The 19,521-nt window shown below is 48.0% G+C and overlaps 1 protein-coding gene across 1 annotated transcript in view; it reads left to right on the top strand.

The window, feature by feature from the left end:
• Nucleotides 1-3,574: 3,574 nt before the first annotated feature.
• LOC144114171 (innexin unc-9-like) overlaps nt 3,575-19,521 on the top strand; it is a 142,165-nt gene continuing 126,218 nt past the window's right edge. The window contains exon 1 of the mRNA XM_077647724.1: nt 3,575-3,707. The gene's annotated coding sequence lies outside the window, so the exon portion shown is untranslated. The remainder of the gene's footprint in view (nt 3,708-19,521) is intronic.

Below are 19,521 nucleotides of genomic sequence, written 5' to 3'. Positions count from 1 at the left end.
CGACTCAGGCTATGAGAGACGCCGTAGCGAAGGGCTCCGGGGTGGGGTTCTTTAACGTGCACTGACATCGCACAGCACACGGGCCTCTAGAATTTCGCCTCCATCGAAATTCCGCGACCGGGATCGAACCCGCTTCTTCGGGCCAGCAGCCACAAGCGCCTTAACCACTCAGTCACCGCGGCGGCTAAAAACAGTGCTTTTAATAGGCTCGGGTAGTGCAAAATTTGGGTCCTGCTAGGTTTAACAGGCTTTTGCACAGCACCGTCGCGTGTTTCGTAATTTCAATGTAAGACCGCGAGAAAGGTTTCTGATGAGCTCCAGCTGATAGCTCGATTCCACGGACCCCATTTGCTCACTGCAAGAGCGTCGTCAACATCCGAGCTTCCGGTTTGTTTGTGTAAGGGAATCACCTTAATTCGAACTTTCAGAGTAGAAAGTCAGCGGGGACCAGATGAGGCGTGCAAACGTGCACGCGTCATCTCGAGTTCGGGACGTTGCTGGCCGTATTTCGCCGTACGAGCTTGAATTATACTGGTGCGGTGCGTGCGAGGAAGTCCGAACCGAGTCTCTTTGTCGCAAACACTTTAAGAAGACGCAACGAAGCGCGTTTCAAGCGTACGGCAACGCTGGACTCATCAGCGGAGGACCGCGCGTGCGCGACAAAACAGCTCGTCGTGAGAGCCGCGGCCATGTTGGACTGTCAGAAACCTGTGCTATGCCGTGGAATGGCGACGGCGTGGCCGCGTTCCTGCTGCAGCATCTCAACTATAACGAACCAAACTGGCCGCGCTCATCCCAGGACGAACCATGTGACCGACGGCCTTTATTAATTGTCGCTTCCCTAATCGAGTTCCTTCAAATGGAGCGCGTTTGAGAGCGCTAACGCTGAAGCTCCTTCAGGTGCCAATTTTTATATCTCGCGGGCTCTTTTTGGTTTTAAAAAAGGAACCTGGCTAAAATGACATTGAATAAAACAACTGAAACGGGGGTTTCTCGACATCCTGCCTAACTTTTGTGTAGAAAATGTGCTCTAATGCTAACAATAAATTTCGCTCAATTTTTTTTTGTTAAACAGTAAGCAAATTTGGGCGGATTTAAAAAAAAAACATAGGCAGACCTGGTCGAGAAGATTGCCTACCACTCTGCTCCATTCAAATCTTTGTGCAGCTCGTTGTCATTTTTTAAAGCGTGGCACAAGTTAGTTCACACACCCTCTAAATCGGCATTTCTCATCTTATTTCTTAGTATTGTGCTTCTGCTACAAACGCGGGCAAACTGCTCCAAACTGAATTTTCGCCTGCTATAAAGCCTGCTCCAAAATGCTCCCTGCCATATCCACGACTGCAATGCGCGCAGTCACTATATAGCTGCTTGCGCATCTCATATTAGGGCTTTCCTTCTGAAGTCTTTGGAGTGTTCATTGCTCTCCCGACGCTTCTCCCACTCCTGTAAGCTGCTCAATGGGCATTCCCGCCATTTTGAGCGATTGGGCACTCAACGGTTCCCGCACAAGGACGAGCGCGTATACTTGGCAGGTAATAGGCGTTTTTAGCATACCGGAGACGTATACCGTTTACCGGACCCCTCCTGCGCACGCGCAGTGGCTCCCCCTCACCCCAACAATGCCACTGCGCATGCGCAAGAGGGGTCCGGTAAACCGGTATACGTCTCCGGTATGCTAAAAAAGTCTAATAACAAGAGAAAACGTTTTTGCAGGGTGCTGAAAAAAAAAAAAAACGTATATATTTCGCCCAGCTAGTCTCGTTGTTTCGTCTGGCGGTGGTCAAAGAAACAAAAAGAGAGCGCGCTGGGCGAAAAGGAAGGGGGAAAAATGCCGCTCTTTCTCAGTTACGCTAAATGAAATCTTTTCCGCCCGGAAATTGCTCTGACCGGGCGCTGTGCATTGCCTCTGTGTTCTCGGGAGCGTATACCGCCCTTCCTTTTCCGTCCACATCGTACGCTATATTAAAACGTGGGGTTCCGAAGGCGTTAACTCTGAGGATACATCGTCGCTTACATTTTGAGCCCAAAATAAAGCACCGTCTCAGGTAATTTCAACAGCGTTGGGAGCTGACGGTAAAGAAACGCTTTTGTAGGGCCGCTCGATTACTTTTTTCTTCTTGTTTTCTTCCTCCCTGCACCTGTCGCGCTGCGGCAGGGAAGGCGGTCGGATCCCACTCTTTCGTGCGCGGCGGAGAAAGAGGGGTGTAGCGAGCCGCGGCCGAGCCCGCGCGCGCGGCGGCGATTAGGGCGGCCCGCAGGAGCTCGCCTCTTTGTGCGGCGCCCACGCCATGGGAGTGTCCGCGCGGCCTGCAGCTGGGGCTCTCCTCCGGGCCCGCACCTCGCGCATTATGCGGCCGCGATCAGGCCTCCCCTCCCTCTTGATCCGTCCACGCACATTAGCGCTGCCGCGACGGCGGTCGCCGGGCTTTTCTTTAGGCCCCGGCGAGAACAAAATGGCTCTGCGCAGCACACGTCCCGCTTTGCCGCGGGCTCTCCGGAAAGGGGTCAGAAGGGGTGAGGGGGACGACACGTCCACTCTTGTGCAGCGGTTCTCAAAATGTAATTCTGGAGTCAGTGAGCCATGGTAAATAAACAGCATGCTGTACCTTCGGGTTCCGGGTGAGGGAGCTTCAAAGGTTGTATGGCAGATATTGGTCAGCGCGCCTCAACTGCAGTACTTTCGTTTCGTTTCTGCTTTTTTTTTGGTATGGCATTAAGCTGTTGTGGCTAGCAGGATGCATGGAACTTTCCACTTGAATAGTGCACCGTGCGGGGCTACTATGGTACTCCTTGGCCCAGTGCTAGCACCATCTGCATGCAGAGCCCTCAACAAACACCGCACTTGTGTCGTGCGAGCAGCTAAATCGTCTCTGGTTACACCTCTACCCTGTGCCAAGATGGCGCACGACCAGACCAACTAAGCGCTCCATCCATGTCCTCATAGCTGGCCAAATAAAATGTTTTTCACCACACCAGCGTTTCCACCAGCGCCACCGCTCTCTTCGTTCGATGACCGAACTCGCCTGACAGCTCGCCTGAGTCGTCCTACATGATTGAAACACCATTGTCCTCACGGTAGGCGCACACCACCACCATCATCACCACCACCGCCGTCATCACCGCCACCACCACTACCACCACCTTCAGCCTGACTGCGTCCACTGCAGGACAAAGGCCTCTCCCGTGTCTCTCCAATTAACCCTTTCCTGTGCCAGCCGCAGTCAGCTTATATCCCCGCAAACTTCTTAATCTCGTCCGCCCACCTATCTTTCTGCCGCCTCCTGCTACGTTTGCCTTCTCTTGGTATCCAGTCCGTTGCCCTAGCGACCATCGGTTATCTTCTCTTCGCATTACATGCCCTCCTCAAGTCAATTTCTTCTTCTCGGTTTCGACTATGATGTTGTCAACCTGCGTTTGTTATCTGAATTATACTTTGCCATCTTCCTGTCTGTTAACCATCAGGACGCAAATGCGTTGAGGCCATCCACTTTTATAAACTTCGAAGAGCCCACAACTTGCCGCCGCCCGCCGATGGCAACGCAACGCAATGCATGGCGTGCTGTGCTCATTTTGCAGGTAAGCTGTATCACCGGAAAGACTGCGGCGCTCCTTGCCAGTGCAGTTCGCCTTCCAGTCGCTATACAGTAAAGCTACTCGGTCGTTCCAGCGACGGTGGCGACACCACGCGGCCTCTTCCTGAAGCGGTGAGCGAGCGACCGCTCTGCGGGGCGCGTGCAATCGCAGTGGTTTGCAGCAGTGATTAAGTGCATTCTGCAGGTTGGTAACGAGTTTCAGCCCAATGACCCGTCTCAGCGGCGTACTCCGTTGACGCCACGACACCGTGTCGTCAATGCATTCCTATTCGGAGTTTTGTTCATGCTACCAACGTAGCGTGTCATGAAAACCGTGCAGTGCTTAAACACTGAGCTGATATGAAGTATATTGGTTGTATTTTAAGGCGGTCGTTTGCAGAAAACAAAGACTTTTCATTACGCTTCAGCCCATTCTGGTCTAGGTTAAACGGCTTTCTGGCCACAACGTGAATGCTAAATAGCGACATGAATGGCAAGAACTTCACAATTATACCTTCATTTCTCGAATATAATGCGCAATGCGGATGAACAACCGCAAACGCTTCTTGGAAACTGTCGTCTGCTCATTCGATCGCGGCATTTTCAATCGCTAGTCAAAAACACATTTCGAGTGCTAATTTCAACTATATTACTCGAATGACCCCTTGGCTTCTGCTTCAAAGAACAGCTACATTGCCTTTTCTATTACCGCATATATGTGACCAACGTACGCTGCAGATAGGCTATATTAGGACACAATTAAGCCTGCAGTAAAGCTCAGCCCACATTACGGAGCACCGAACAGAACTTCTTCGTGAGAAAATGTAGACCACTGGTAAAACTTTTCTGCTTACCTAAACAAGCAGCAAATCACGAGTCGAATTTGTAGGCGTAAGGATTTTGATCTTTCTGGCTTGTTTGATGCAGCCCAACATTAAAAACTTGATTTTGATCTTTGTTGTAATTGGTAAGTGCAGTTATTGTGGCCAGTGTTACCAACTACTGATTTTCTTTTCAATTGTGTCCTTATAAGATCAGCGGGCAATCAATACGCATAACGTATTTATGCGGGTAAGGGCCGCAGTCGTGTGGGCACCAAATATAGCGTCAGGCTGTCTGGGTTATTGAAGTAGTTTATTTCCGCTTTCAGGTGAGTGCCGAAAGAACAAGAAAGTGAACGCGCAAAAAATGACAGTTCAAAGTGGTTGTCGCACGTTACTATGATGAATTCGCAAGTTTCAGCGGAGTTTTTGCGGCACTTACGAACTGGCGATTCCATGCTCATATCGATAAAAATTTATTTCGAGCCTGTAATGAAACCAAACTTAAGCATATGATCTTATTGATAACAAGAATAATTTACTGCCGCTTATCTAGACTCTAAAAATCACACGAAAGGTGCCACAACGTCAAGAAGCCGCTTTGCTATGGCATCGGGCCATCGGCGCCATCACCGCCTCGTCCGCCATGTCGTACAGCCGCCACGCCACCTATAGGAGCTGGAATGACCGAATAATTGGTTAGACTGAGTTTTGTGGGTGAATCACTGAATAAATTTTGATTGCAATCGTTTTTTTTCTATTTCTGTGGTCAGGTGGTTGTCATCGGGCTTCTCAGAGGGTTGGGGATGAAGCAAATGACTTCGAGTCGATATATCTTCCTATAGACCGTTAAAACCTGGGTGCCGCTTTATTGCTCCCTGGACCGCTTTTTGCGCCCGGCGCTACCAGTCCACTTCGCCTATAGGGCAGGGGCGCACAGCGGATTAGCGAACGTAAAGGTGGACCCCGGGGACAGCATCGTAGCGCCATGCGCAGAAAGCAGTCCAGCGAGCAATAAGGCGCCGCCAAGGTTGGAAAGGTGTGTATTTTGAAATCTGAAATCTGAATTTTGTGAGTTCGCTCTACCCGCCGCGGTGGCTCAGTGGTTAGGGCGCTCGACTACTGATCCGGAGTTCCCGGGTTCGAACCCGACCGCGGCGGCTGCGTTTTTATGGAGGAAAAACGCTAAGGCGCCCGTGTGCTGTGCGATGTCAGTGCACGTTAAAGATCCCCAGGTGGTCGAAATTATTCCGGAGCCCTCCACTACGGCACCTCTTTCTTCCTTTCTTCTTTCACTCCCTCCTTTATCCCTTCCCTTACGGCGCGGTTCGGGTGTCCAGCGATATATGAGACAGATACTGCGCCATTTCCTTTCCTCCAAAAACCAATTAATAATAAGTTCGCTCTCAAAAACGACGACCACGAAGTTGGTGGTGAAGCAAAAGAAAGTGCATGCCGCGGGAAAACGTGGTTCTAAATGGGCGCCATAGGCATTGCAACACCTCATCACCGGACATTGTTTTTGTACCGAACTTCCTGCGCACCTCAACTAATAATAATAATAATAATTGGTTTTGGGGGAAAGGAAATGGCGCAGCATCTGTCTCATATATCGTTGGACACCTGAACCGCGCCGTAAGGGAAGGGATAAAGGAGGGAGTGAAAGAAGAAATAAAGGAAGAGGTGCCGTAGTGGAGGGCTCCGGAATAATGTCGACCACCTGGGGATCTTTAACGTGCACTGACATCGCACAGCACACGGGCGCCTTAGCGTTTTTCCTCCATAAAAACGCAGCCGCCACGGTCGGGTTCGAACCCGGGAACTCCAGATCAGTACCCGGGTTTGAACCCGACCGCGGCGGCTGCGTTTTTATGGAGAAAAACGCTAAGGCGCCCGTGTGCTGTGCGATGTCAGTGCACGTTAAAGATCCCCAGGTGGTCGAAATTATTCCGGAGCCCTCCACTACGGCACCTCTTCCTTTCTTCTTTCACTCCCTCCTTTATCCCTTCCCTTACGGCGCGGTTCGGGTGTCCAGCGATACATGAGACAGATACTGCGCCATTTCCTTTCCTCCAAAAACCAATTAATAATAAGTTCGCTCTCAAAAACGACGACCACGAAGTTGGTGGTGAAGCAAAAGAAAGTGCATGCCGCGGGAAAACGTGGTTCTAAATGGGCGCCATAGGCATTGCAACACCTCATCACCGGACATTGTTTTTGTACCGAACTTCCTGCGCGCTTCAAATAATAATAATAATAATTGGTTTTGGGGGGGGGAAAGGAAATGGCGCAGTATCTGTCTCATATATCGTTGGACACCTGAACCGCGCCGTAAGGGAAGGGTAAAGGAGGGAGTGAAAGAAGAAATAGAGGAAGAGGTGCCGTAGTGGAGGGCTCCGGAATAATGTCGACCACTTGGGGATCTTTAACGTGCACTGACATCGCACAGCACACGGGCGCCTTAGCGTTTTTCCTCAATAAAAACGCAGCCGCCGCGGTCGGGTTCGAACCCGGGAACTCCGGATCAGTACCCGGGTTCGAAACCGACCGCGGCGGCTGCGTTTTTATGGAGAAAAACGCTAAGGCGCCCGTGTGCTGTGCGATGTCAGTGCACGTTAAAGATCCCTAAGTGGTCGAAATTATTCCGGAGCCCTCCACTACGGCACCTCTTCCTTTCTGCTTTCACTCCCTCCTTTATCACTTCCCTTACGGCGCGGTTCAGGTGTCCAACGATATATGGACTCAAATAATAATAATAATAATAATTGGTTTTTGGTGGAAAGGAAATGGCGCAGTATCTGTCTCATATATCGTTGGACACCTGAACCGCGCCGTAAGGGAAGGGATAAAGGAGGGAGTGAAAGAAGAGACGCCCAGTTTCGTTTTTTAGCGCAAGAAAGCACCAAATTTCCTCGGACTACAGGGCTTAAGAGAACGACTTTTTATTGCAAAAACTTGCACGCTATTGTCTTTACCGCGGCTATGGACTCGCCTTTGAATCTAACCGACAGACTGGGTTATTAAAAAAAGCTAAATATTTAATTAACTATCTAATTAGTATGGTTATTAGAATTACTGATGTCCACCGCGACTGACAGTTTGTTACTGAAAAGATGAAAATTGGTTTTTGGGTAAAGGAAATGGCGCAGTATCTGTCTGGCATCTCCGCGGACACCTGAACCGCGCCGTAAGGGAAGGGATAAAGGAGGGACTGAGAGAAGAAATGAAGAAAGAGGTGCCGTAGTGGAGGGCTCCGGAATAATTTCGACCACCTGGGGATCTTAAACGTGCACTGACATCGCACAGCACACGGGCGCCTTTGCGTTTCGCCTCCTTCAAAACGTGGCCGCCGCTATCGGGTTCGAACACGGGTACTCAGGATCAATAATCGAACGCTCTAACGTTACACTGAGCAAACGCGGCATCATATTTTTATTTTTACCACTCTGTTTATAGAAAAAATTGAATGTGAAGGCACACACCTGACATGCCTTCTGAAAGTGCCGATCTGTTATTGAATATTCTTTTCGGAAAATTCGCAAAGTTAACACACGTACCCGCAGTCACCTAGGAGTAGCACACATGTTTAACTTGGCGTTACATAACTGAGAGCCTGCTTAGAAATGTAATTTCCCTTTTCCTGTCAAAGTGGCCTTCACTTAACGGGGTCATCTATATCATGGGCATATGAATATTTACTGAGAAAAGCTGAGAACGTTTTTGTGGGCGACGCGTACAGTCGTGGGCAAAGTTTTGCTGGAAGCAGTTCGCGGAGAAAATTTATTCTTGCATTGCCTCGCTAGCCATTCGGCTGGTATTCTTCAAAAGGATGAAGCACTCATCCACTCATGCTTGGGCGCTTTTCACTGACCCACTTTACCTGACCGCATGGAATAAATGTTTTTTCGCTAACCCGCATGCCGTAAACTTTTCATGACTGTACCTTAAATGCTGCGCGGTGCTGACGCAAGCAGGCTCTGCATTGGCTTTCTTTGTTGATAGTCGTATTAACACTTCAACCACAAAACCCGAGCTGTACTCGTCATGGGAGATCGTAAAAATATCGCCAATGACGAGTCACACTCGTCCGGTCCGGTGTTGCGTTGCTCCCACCGCCAAAGATGAGCTAGGGTCGGCAATTGCTTTGGTCGCAATTTTCAACTCTAGAGAGCAGTAGTTGTCAATGAAAAGCGTTTTCAGCCGCCGCGGTCGAACCCGACCGCGGCGGCTGCGTTTTTATGGAGGAAAAACGCTAAGGCGCCCGTGTGCTGTGCGATGTTAGTGCACGTTAAAGATCCCCAGGTGGTCGAAATTATTCCGGAGCCCTCCATTACGGCACTTCCTTGTTCCTTTCTTCTTTCACTCCCTCCCTTGTCCCTTCCCTAACGGCGCGGTTCAGGTGTCCAAGGATATATGAGATAGATACTGCGCCATTTCCTTTCCCCAAAAACCAATTATTAATTACTCCTTGAGCGCCTGTTTTAAGCCTGACAACTGTCATTGTCCCCCAAAACCGGCCAATAAAGTTGTGAAAACTACAGAAAATATAAAGTGCGTTCTTGGCTGAGATTATGGCAACACTCCTCCTACATTTAATTCTGTGTATTGAATATTCAATGCTAACACGTTATGAGAATGCAATGCAAAAGTCTCGGTTGCAAATCACGTTCGCCGAACGTGAGGGGTAGTGGAAAAAAGAAATTCTGGAAAGAAGTCGGGTAGGACTCGATGGGAATTCGGTAAAAACACCTGAAAAGACACGCCAACGTCACCGGTTTTCACGTGGAAGATGTATACGAGCCGGTCGACAGTGTATCTTTTTATTTTCCGGTTACACCTTTCTTGTTGGGAGTTCTTGTTGCTTTTGACGCTTTGAAAATTTTGGAAAAACCCTTGCTTTATGCAATGAGGAGCAGCCTGCCAGTACTTACTCGACAGCGTGAGCTTCTTGCCACCGTCTGCGGTAAGTAGTACGTGCGTTTCGCGAACATCCGCCTTACAGGCTGCGATCAATGCTTCCTGCGGGTAGCAGCCTAGCAAATTGTTTCTCGCGCATTCTTGATTATCTATCGATTTTCTGACACTTTCTGCCGCCGCCTTTTTGAGTAATGCCCTGCGTTAAAGAAAGTGAGAGACAACAGAGGTCGTTTCGCGTTTGTTGCAATTTTTGTCGCTCCGGCTGTGAAGATCTATACAGTGGAGCGGCATCCAAGGGAAATTAGAAAGGTTTTGCGACATCCCTTATTTTTATAGACTCCCCCCCCCCCCCCCCCGTCCTCCCGCTTTTATTTTATTTCGTCCTAGCGGAATTTTAATCGCGCTCTGTCGCCTCACGCACGAAGCGTGAAATAATTTTTGTGGTCATCTGCGAAGGTCGCCGGCGTGTAAATTTTTTTATTCTGGGAGCGGCTACGTTTGTGAGCAGATTTTTAAATATCCGGGTAAGGGGCCAATTTCCAAAACTGGGAGGCGGCGCCTGCTTGCGAGGTCTTTCCTGGATGCTGCTCTGATCACTGGAACTTCTGCAGCCACGCAACGAAAGACAGTAACGGCGTAACGTCGAGAACTCTCACATTAAAAGTACTACATGTGCTCCATTCATGCACGCCGCATGGACTTGTGGAGAAAACAAGTAAGTTACTGCCATTCAGGTGGTGAATTTGCAAGCCAACGTGGAAAGGAATAAAGCTGCTCTTTCCGACTGACAGGGCGTGTTCGAGAACGTGCTTGCTGCCTCGTTTAGTGGTATTTGAGATACCGATTACTTTACCGTCTTGCCTTGAAGAAAGAACTGCGCCGTCCTCCTCCCGCCTATCCCACTTCCTTCAGGGGAGGAAAACCGTCGCTAACCCGATGCGGCCCGTCGTCCTCGTATTGTGGAGCGGTGCACAAAGACGATGTCGCAGAGTAACGTCACGGAAGGTGAAATTCGGTGTGTTTGACCAGGTGGCGGTGCGAAGAGCTTCTCTTTAAAACAATTACGCGCGCACGCTGAGCGCAAATATGACAGGGGAACACGCGAGTGCGCGGCTTCGGTACGGCTGTGCGCCAAGCTGCGGCTGTTTTTACTGTACACGTCCGAGCCCCTTGGTGTTTGCGCATGGTGTGCTTTGGAGAGGCGCAGGCCTCAGTGATGGGCGGCTTCCCGCTTGCACGGGCAGGCCACGTGGTGAGTGGGGCCACCGTGCCTGAGCCACCACCGCCGTGCGATGTGCGAAAGTGCCGAGTCACCGCGTGAACGAAGCCGCTTTCGTGCGGCACGCGAGCGTGGCGGGGCGTGCCTCCGATTCGGGAAAACAGCCCGCAGGCGCGCTCGCGTGCTGCCTCGCATATTGGTTCTGAGAGTAACTGCGATATTATTTTCTTTATTCGTTGCTCGGCAGAGCGTTAGGCCACGCACGCACCTGGATCTCTTTGAACGTTGCTTAAGAAGTGATAAGCGAACGTCATGTTGTGCAAAAATGCTTTTGTGTGTAGTGTTTACTAAATACAAAATTGCACTCAACTTTATGCTGCGAAGCAGATTAAATTCAAACTGTAGTGTTTGTTTTTATGGTTTGTTTGTTTATTTTCTTCCGCCTGGATTTAAATTCACGCCTTTGTTCATTACTTGAACAAGTGCAGTAGATTACTTTGCCCGGCCCTGATTGTTGACGAGTTTGTATGGGTTCTACATAGCTCTCTGGTGCGAAAAATATTTGCAGAGCCGGACCAGCGCAATCTTTGCCGTTACAGTGGTTTCGTCTCAAATAATATTCAGAGGACACTTTCCGCGGACAAGAATTTCGGCTTGTATCTCGCTGCCAAGAAAAATTTAAACGAAAGCTACTGAGAAATGTTCTCCTCGTGGCTTCTGAAGAAACCTGTAGGAGCGGCATTTTATTGCAGTCGCTTTATTTTTTATTTCTGCCGACATACCGTTTAGTCAGTGTTCTTTAGTGCGCGCTTCCTTCATTGTGTCTCAACAAAGGTGGGTTTGGTTTCATGCCATGAAGGGATGTAGCGTTGCTCGTTTTTTAACCGATTTGTTTTGCTGATGGGCATCGCACGCAGAGGCCGACGCTCTCCAAATATGACCACATCATGAAGATGTCAACAAATAAAGGAAAAAAAGGGCCATGTGCTTTCGTTCATTCTCTCTCTCTCTCCTTCTTTCTTTCTTTCTTGTTTGAACTTTATTAAATGTGATATGCCTCGTAAAGCATCCCCCAGTGTTGAGCAAAGGGCCGTACAACGGCCTGTGACGAGGCGAGGCGGCCTGAAAATATGCGCATGCGCAGAAAGTGGTTGCCGGTTTCATCCTCCTTTTTCCGCCGCTTCATTTGTTTGGCACTGTTCTGATACTGTTAAAGAATCAGCTGGGTGTACAAACCCCGCACACAGGAAGCAGCTTTGTCTATAGCTGCCTACAGCTCGTCATGGTTTTTAAGAACAAACTTTTTCAGCCGATTTTTTACTACAACGGCTAAAAAACTTGCATACCAGTGTCCAGCGTTCCTGCTCTGCAAGGTTCAGACACCCGACTTTGGAAAAAAAAAATGTAAAAATGCCTTGTGCGGAGGAATTACAAATTTCAATCAAGCGAAAATGTAGCAGTTCAATTAAAAATTCGCAATCGATTTTAATTAAATCTTACTGCGAAATATGCCAGAATGTTTCGAATATATCCTAATTAAATCCAGAATCATCGCGAGACTACTAGTGATGACAAACTCGCCGTAAACGTATACCAGCGCAGTAGTCGACAGACGCAAGTCGCTGGGCCAATAGCCTCGGAGCTTTCTGTCGTGCCTGGTGTTTCGACCTGTGAAAGTTGGTTCACTCGCGAGGAAAGTACGCATCCGCAGTGTATCAGCAGTTTCTCCCCTAGCGATTGTTCTTACCGCTGACTGGTTTATAAGCAATTTTACTTCACCTTTACTAGCCTGTTCACTTCGACGCCTAGTGTATGGCGTTGCTACCAATGTGAAAGAACAGATATGACAACTTTGATCTCCACGAAAGGGTCAAGTTAGCGCAGCTAAGGGCATACGTACCAAAAATAAAAAAAAACGAAAATCACATGTTAGGGACCCTGCGTTATCGAAATGGCTGCACAACAGGTCTTTTTTTTTTTTTTTGGCGTCGCGATACTGAATTTCGATCTTTGCTTCCTGGCCCTCCTCGTTTTCAGTCTCCTGTCTTCTCTCCGCGCTCTTCGTGGACGCGGCTTCAACGCAATTGCTAAGGACCGCGGTGCGCGCGCGCAAAATGAAGTACATGTTTCTAGGGGTTCAACTTGCATAAATTTCTCCATGGAGGTTCCTTGAAAATTTTTTTTATAAGCTGTGGCTCTTCACCAATGGAAGTTTTGCTTGGTTAAGTCACTCGCCAGCGACCTCCGGTGCACCCCCCCCCCCTCCATTTTTTTTTCAACGAGCCTCATTGCGCGAGGTTGAAACAGCAGCGAGCGTCTAGAGAGAATTCGTTCCCAAGATGTGCAGGTCGCCGCGACAGCGAAGCACTTCTGAAGGACAGACTGTCTCAGAGGGTTCTTCCATACCGTCGCGGACGGTGCATGCAAGAGCGCTGCCGTCCTCACTCCGCGATCTGTCTGACTTGCGCGACAGAATCATGCGCGGATTTCGTCATTCCCCCAAAAAACTGGAGGGGACAATTAAAGTGCAACTGGACCACTTTTTGAGAATTTCTATATATTCAAGGATTCAAATCCATATAGGCTGTAGGTAAAGCATGCCAAGTGTCGTAATCGATGATTTAATTTTAGGCCTAAAAATCAAACCGTAGATTACGACACTGTTTTAAATGCTAGCGCAAAAGCACTTGGCATGCTTTACCTAAAGCCTATATGGATTTGAATCTTTGAATATATCGAAATTCTCAAAATGTAGTGCGGTTGCCCTTTAAGCGCCCCCGTTAAAGATCCCCAGGTAGTCCAAAAAATATTTCGGAGCCCTCCACTACTGCACCTCTTCCTATCTTCTTTCACTCCCTCCTTTATCCCTTCCTTACGGCGCGGTTCGGATGTCCGCCGAGATAAGTGAGACAGTTACTGCGCCATTTCCTTTCCTCAAAACCAATTTTCATTTTAATTTTTAGGCTTTTTCTCCAAGCACTAAAGGCGTGCGGGGAAGCTTATTGTGAGGTCACGGAAGGTACGATTTCAAACTTCTGCTGCAGTCAACCACACCCTTCCGTGCCTCATTGGATGCTGCTAAACAACGCTCGGCGTGCTTTGCCTTCGGTGCCGCTGTTTTTTTCCTTCAAAGCAAGCGTTAATGCGTTGGAAATGCACCGACACCTTCGACCACATCATCATGTGTTCCTCATTTGGCGCTCTGCGCTGCGGAGAAGCTTGAAGGCCGTTGCAATTTTAATCGGAGATTGCGTCACTGACATCGCACAGCACATCGAACCCGACCGCGGCGGCTGCGTTTTTATGGAGGAAAAACGCTAAGGCGCCCGTGCGCTGTGCGATGTCAGTGCACGTTAAAGATCCCCAGGTGGTCGAAATTATTCCGGAGCCCTCCACTACGGTACCTCCTTCTTCCTTTCTTCTTTCACTCCCTCCCTTATCCCTTTCCTTACGGCGCGGTTCAGGTGTCCAACGATATATGAGACAGATACTGCGCCACTTCCGTTCCCCCAAAACCAATTATTAATATTATTAGATTGCGTCACCATTTCAAATGCTAGCCCCAAAAGACTCCGCATGCTTTACCTCCAAGTTTCACACGTTCTACTCCTTTAAGCTCGTTAATTTCTAAGCCCTTTGCAGTTGCCCTTTAACGCTGTCGCGTTAAAATGAGCGCCGGACTTTAAAAGCGCGTGCGTGCAACCTCCCCGGTTTCAACGATGCTTATATTTCACAGTGCAGATTGCATTGCAAGACACGCGCTGCACCGCTCCTCTTATCCAATATGATGACAGTGACGGTTTCGGGCGGCCACCATGCCCTTGGAGTCGAACCTGCTACGCCTACCTTTCATTTTCTCCTTACCCCTCCCAACGATTGCGAGGAAACGGGCGAACAGCCCGGAAACGAGGTATACCCGCCGCGGTGGCTCAGTGGTAAGGGCGCTCGGCTACTGACCCGGAGTAGCCGGGTTCGAACCCGACCGCGGTGGCACCGTTTCGTTGGAGGCGAAACGCAAAACGCACCCGTGTGCTGTGAGATGTCAGTGCACGTTATAGATCCCCAGATGGTCGAAATTATTCCGCAACCTTCCACTGCGGCACCTCTTCTTTCACTCCCACCTTCCTCCCTTCCTTTACGGCGCGGTTCGGGTGCCCACCGACATATGTGAGACAGTTACTACGCCGTTTCCTTTTCTCAAAACCAATTTTTCAGCTGTTTTAGAGAAGACTAATTTTCAAAAGTAGGGTTCTTGGGCTAAATATATGGCTTTTGCGGAATAGTATTACCAGTGTTGGCGGACACCGAAAAGCAGGCGAATTGTCTAAAGTACTAAGCTGGTTAGCTAATTTCTGATAATTAACTGTTTAAATATCACAGCTAGGCAACTGGTTTCAACTGGAGATTTGTAGCTGGTCGTTAGTAATAGCCATAACAGTTTTTTGAATTACGAAAACGCGATTATCTTCGACGCTGTGGCTCGACAAAGTTTGGAGCACGCTTAAGCTTCGCCTTTAAAGGGACTATGCAATAAATTAATTGAGATTACGTGAAGCAGACGAGAGATAGGCATTTCATCACTCGTCACCCCAACGCAAGGATTTTTATGCTAGCATCAATAACAACGAAGATGTAGACGATTAAAAATTACACTCCTCCTCTCCCCCCTCAACTCGTACACGCGGGGCACCAGACAAAAATAAAGAAAACAGGCCTGGGACTGGGCCCCGCCTTTGAATATGTCATCAGATGACGTTCGCTTTGCAACTTCCGGTTGTCGCTCCTAGCCTCCCAGCAGCAGCGTCGGCGGCGTGGCGGCATCTCTCCGGTCTCTCTTCGCCGTAAGGAAAGAAAAATCTCTTCCCTTACGGCGCGGTTCAGGTGTCCACCGAGATGCGCCATTTTTTGCTCACGGCCAAAGACGCCGACGACACCGGCTTTCCTGCGACCCGAGCTCCTTAACGCTGTCGCGTTAATTTTGTCGAGCCACAGCGCCAAGGGCAATCTAGTTTTCTAAATTCTAAAAACTGATATGGCTATTACTAACAACCGGCTACAAGTCTCTATTTGCAACTTGGTGTCTAACTGTAGTAGTTAAAAGTTAATTATTTAAAATTAGTTAACCAGCTTACTGCTTAATACGATTCAACGGTTTTTCTGGTGTCCGCCAACACTGGTAACAATTTGCTGAAAAAGCCAAATTATTTACTCAAAAAGCCTATTTTTGAGGATTACTTAGGCTACCTTGAAGCCCGTGGTATAAAATTATGCACAGAGAAACACACTGAACCAAGAGAATATTTAAGAGGGCGACTCCCGCACTGCGGGATCAGCGCCAGAAATCAAGCAAATCATGTTGACTAGTAACGCGATTGACTAAGTTCTGATGGTTAACTTTTCAGCTATTACCGATAGGCACCTTATTGCAATTAGAGATTTGTAGACGGCTGTAGTAATAGCCATATCAGTTTTAGAATTTCGAAAACGCGATTACCCTCGCCGCTGTGGCTCATCAAATTTGTGCCATTTATCCGACGCGATTTGATGGACGTTGCTTTGCGCTCCCCATAGGCGCGCGGTTTTCGAACGGTGCGAGAAATGGCCCAAATTTGTTGAGCCACAGCGGCGAGGGTAATCGCGTTTTCGAAATTTTAAAAACTGATATGGCTATTACTACAGCCGTCTACAAATCTCTAATTGCAATCAGGTGCCTATCGGTAATAGTTGAAAAGCTAACTACCTGAATTTACTCAATCACTTAACTAGTTATCATGATTCGCCTGTTTATTAGCGTTCGCCAACACTGATATTATAAAGGTGCAAAAATTTTCGCCTTACATTAAAAAAAAAAACCATTTATAAAAATTAGTTGCTGGCTTTCCTGAAGCATGTGACGCATAAAAGCCTCGTTTATATATAAATGAGGCTCTTACTCTGGAAGCATCCGCTGAACCGACGCATCCACTTCGGAACGTACCGATATGGTGCACCCGATTGGTACATGCAAAAGTGACTGCTGCGTGACGATAGCTGACCCGTTTTTCATGTTACGTCATACCTCGCCTGAAACTGCACTCGCTGTGCAAAAGGTAATATTACAAAACTTGCGCTATGGGTATTCACGATTAATATTAAGGCGTTAGGAAAAAGAGACAGGTGGCTGAATTTTATTTTAAGGCGGTGGAAGTTTTTATGCAACTAATGTGATCCGAGACGGTAGCGGCAGCATTGGCCGTTTTTCGGAGCAAAAGAAGGCATCGACTTTAATTAATCACATTTGGACGTGCGCAATTCCAAATATAAGTGCCAGTTTAGAAGTCTTCGAAACGGGTCACCGGCGAAGCGGTTTGGTGAGCTTTAAAAAAAAATCCGGCCATTTTGCTCTTCTTTTTAATGCGAAAGCATTACTTAGGATACGTCTTCGAGTTTTCGTGGCATATTTTGCTCTGTGTTTGAGCCTCATGGTGCACGTGACAGTACTCGTTCGCACATTTTGGCAGATTATTGATAGTTTTCACTTTTTATGGGGGTGGTGACTATCATTACATGCTAAAAAGTGAAAATCCGTATGCATGGATTCCTGCGATGGTATCTATTCAATTCAACTTAGGTAGTTTTATTTCACCATATATGGTTGGAACTATTGGGAAAAAAGCTGCTCTAGGCAACCTGACGAGGCACAAGAGGCCATAACTATTAAGGTACAGCAGTGCAAATGCGTTGATAGAAGACAATGCGACAAAAAGAAAACTATTCTGGCACGTTCAGACACTACTATACTATACGATGCGAAACAAGTGGGTCTTTATGGAAGTTGTACTGGGACAATGTTATCGGCAAGATGTTAAGTATACAGTGTTAATACATGACAACAAATCCTCTTGGTACTCTTCCGCTCTCTGGCTAAGCTATACTCCTCCTCTCCTTCACTGATCCTGTAATCTCGTTTCATTTTTTTTCTACTTTCGTGAAACATCTGTCCTGGTCTTAAATTCCAAATCGTCTTGGATCTTGGTGTGGTTCTTGTTTATTAGTCGTTCGACGGACTGAACCTATCAGAATATGCTTCTCCTCCCAAAAAGGTTTTCAACTTTTAAATAAAGTCTATTCTCCTACTCGCTCTCTGCCTTGCGTGAAGCAATGAGAAATATCGTCTCAGTGCAGTATTTCGCTGGCAGCCATTTTATCACATTGAGCAAAGCTGAGATTTGGGCGAGCTGGTAAGCATTCATGGTGGGTGAACAGCGCAACAAAGGCGGGACAAAGGCGGGAAAGCGCTTGTCTTGCCTTTGTCCCGCCTTTGTTGCGCTGTTCGCCCACCATGAAAGCCATTTTATCCTCAGCCCTCTTTTGCACCAGCGTCGGTTTATCTGTCATTTTCCTTCACCAGTGAATACTTTGTTTCAGTTTCACCCTGCTACCTTGCCCTTTTCCTTGGCATCGGTATTTACTCGCGAGCCATTGAGTTCTCCTTTACGCAGTATCGACACTGTAGTGATGTAAAGGCTTGGCAAACTTTCGCCACCCATCGCTTTCCCCCTGTGTGCTTCAACCATTCTTCAAACTGAACCTTGCTTTTTGCCCTCCGTGCTTCAAGCGATGGTCACCCTTTGGACTGCTCCATTAGTCGCGCACCATGTGCGCCTAAAGCTGGCCTGCCGATTGCCATCTGCTTTATTTCAAGTGTAGCTGTCTGATCCAAGACATACAACCGTGTTTGCAAACGTCACGCCCGACACCTCTGCTCCCTTCCAGATTGCGCGAATTCCACATTCATTATGGCCTTGAATGGATTAACAAATGCACAATAATTTTCCTAATATACTGAGAATATATCGCGGTTATATTGATTTATATTGCTCTCATTGAATTCCGCCTGGGAAGGCAGCCGACTGGCAAAAAACCTTTGGAGTTGGTCGTTCGAAACCACCACCTCCACCACTAAGGTAAGCTCAGAAAACTGTTTTCGCGTTGAAGTTTCCAGCATCTGCACTGGAAAGAAGAACATCTTAGTGGAAGGTTTGTCTTGAATTCCTCGTTGGAACTTTACTGGATCCAGTAAGACAACAGGCATGCGCGTTCTGCAAACTCATAGACCGGACGTTTGCCTTTGCTGCATTCTCTTCTCCTGGGGTATAATTTAAAGAACTACAGTAGGTGTGTGTGCGCGCCAAAAAGACGACGGCTGAAGCATGCAAACGTGCCTGGTAAGCTCGCAGGAGCAGCCTTGCACCAAATTTAAGCACGCCAAAAAGGTGCGGCGTGCACGCCAAGAGAGACTCACAATAAGCACGAGTTCTTGTGTGTAGTCGACTTTAATTCTTCTGAAAGGATACTGCTGATTGCAGTTGCTATGCGGTTTAACGTCTCGAAGTGACACATGAGCTATGACGGACGCCGTTGTGGAAGACTCTCGATTCATTTAGACCACCCGAAGTTCTTTCAACGTGCGCTGACATTGCACAGTACACGGGTGCCTTTGCGTTTCACGTCCATCAAAACGCTGCCGGCGCGGCCGGGGTTAATGACGAGTCCTCCAACCACTTTCTAGAAGATCATAGTGGGACGTCCTTTGAACTCGCTTGTCAATCGTATATGTATTCATAGTTTGTTTTGCGCCCTCAGCGATGCTCCCAGAGTTTTGTTGAAAGCGTTCATGAATGATCAAAAATTTACCATGGCGCAGGCAAAGGAAATAGCACCAATATTCGCTTTCTTAAATGAAACATCGATATTTCCTTTGCGCTACGTGGTTAGTGGAAAATACGAACAGAAGCCAACACGTACACAAAAATATGGAGTGGACAAGTGCTTCTGTAACGTTTTTTTCGTTCTTAATGCCCCCCCGTGCTCTATTATCCGAATAAATCTGATCAACTCGCCCCGAGAACAGTTTCCTCTGACATCGAAGAAAAGCCAGGCAGATGATACAGTGTTATGCAAGGCGTAGTACATCGTGCAGAATACAGATAATGGCTGAAAAAACTGT

Source organism: Amblyomma americanum, chromosome 1 (assembly GCF_052857255.1).
Source record: "Amblyomma americanum isolate KBUSLIRL-KWMA chromosome 1, ASM5285725v1, whole genome shotgun sequence".
In the NCBI taxonomy this organism is placed as follows: domain Eukaryota; kingdom Metazoa; phylum Arthropoda; class Arachnida; order Ixodida; family Ixodidae; genus Amblyomma; species Amblyomma americanum.
The sequence above is the reverse complement of the archived record's forward strand: the minus strand, read 5'-3'. Positions and strand labels throughout refer to the sequence as shown.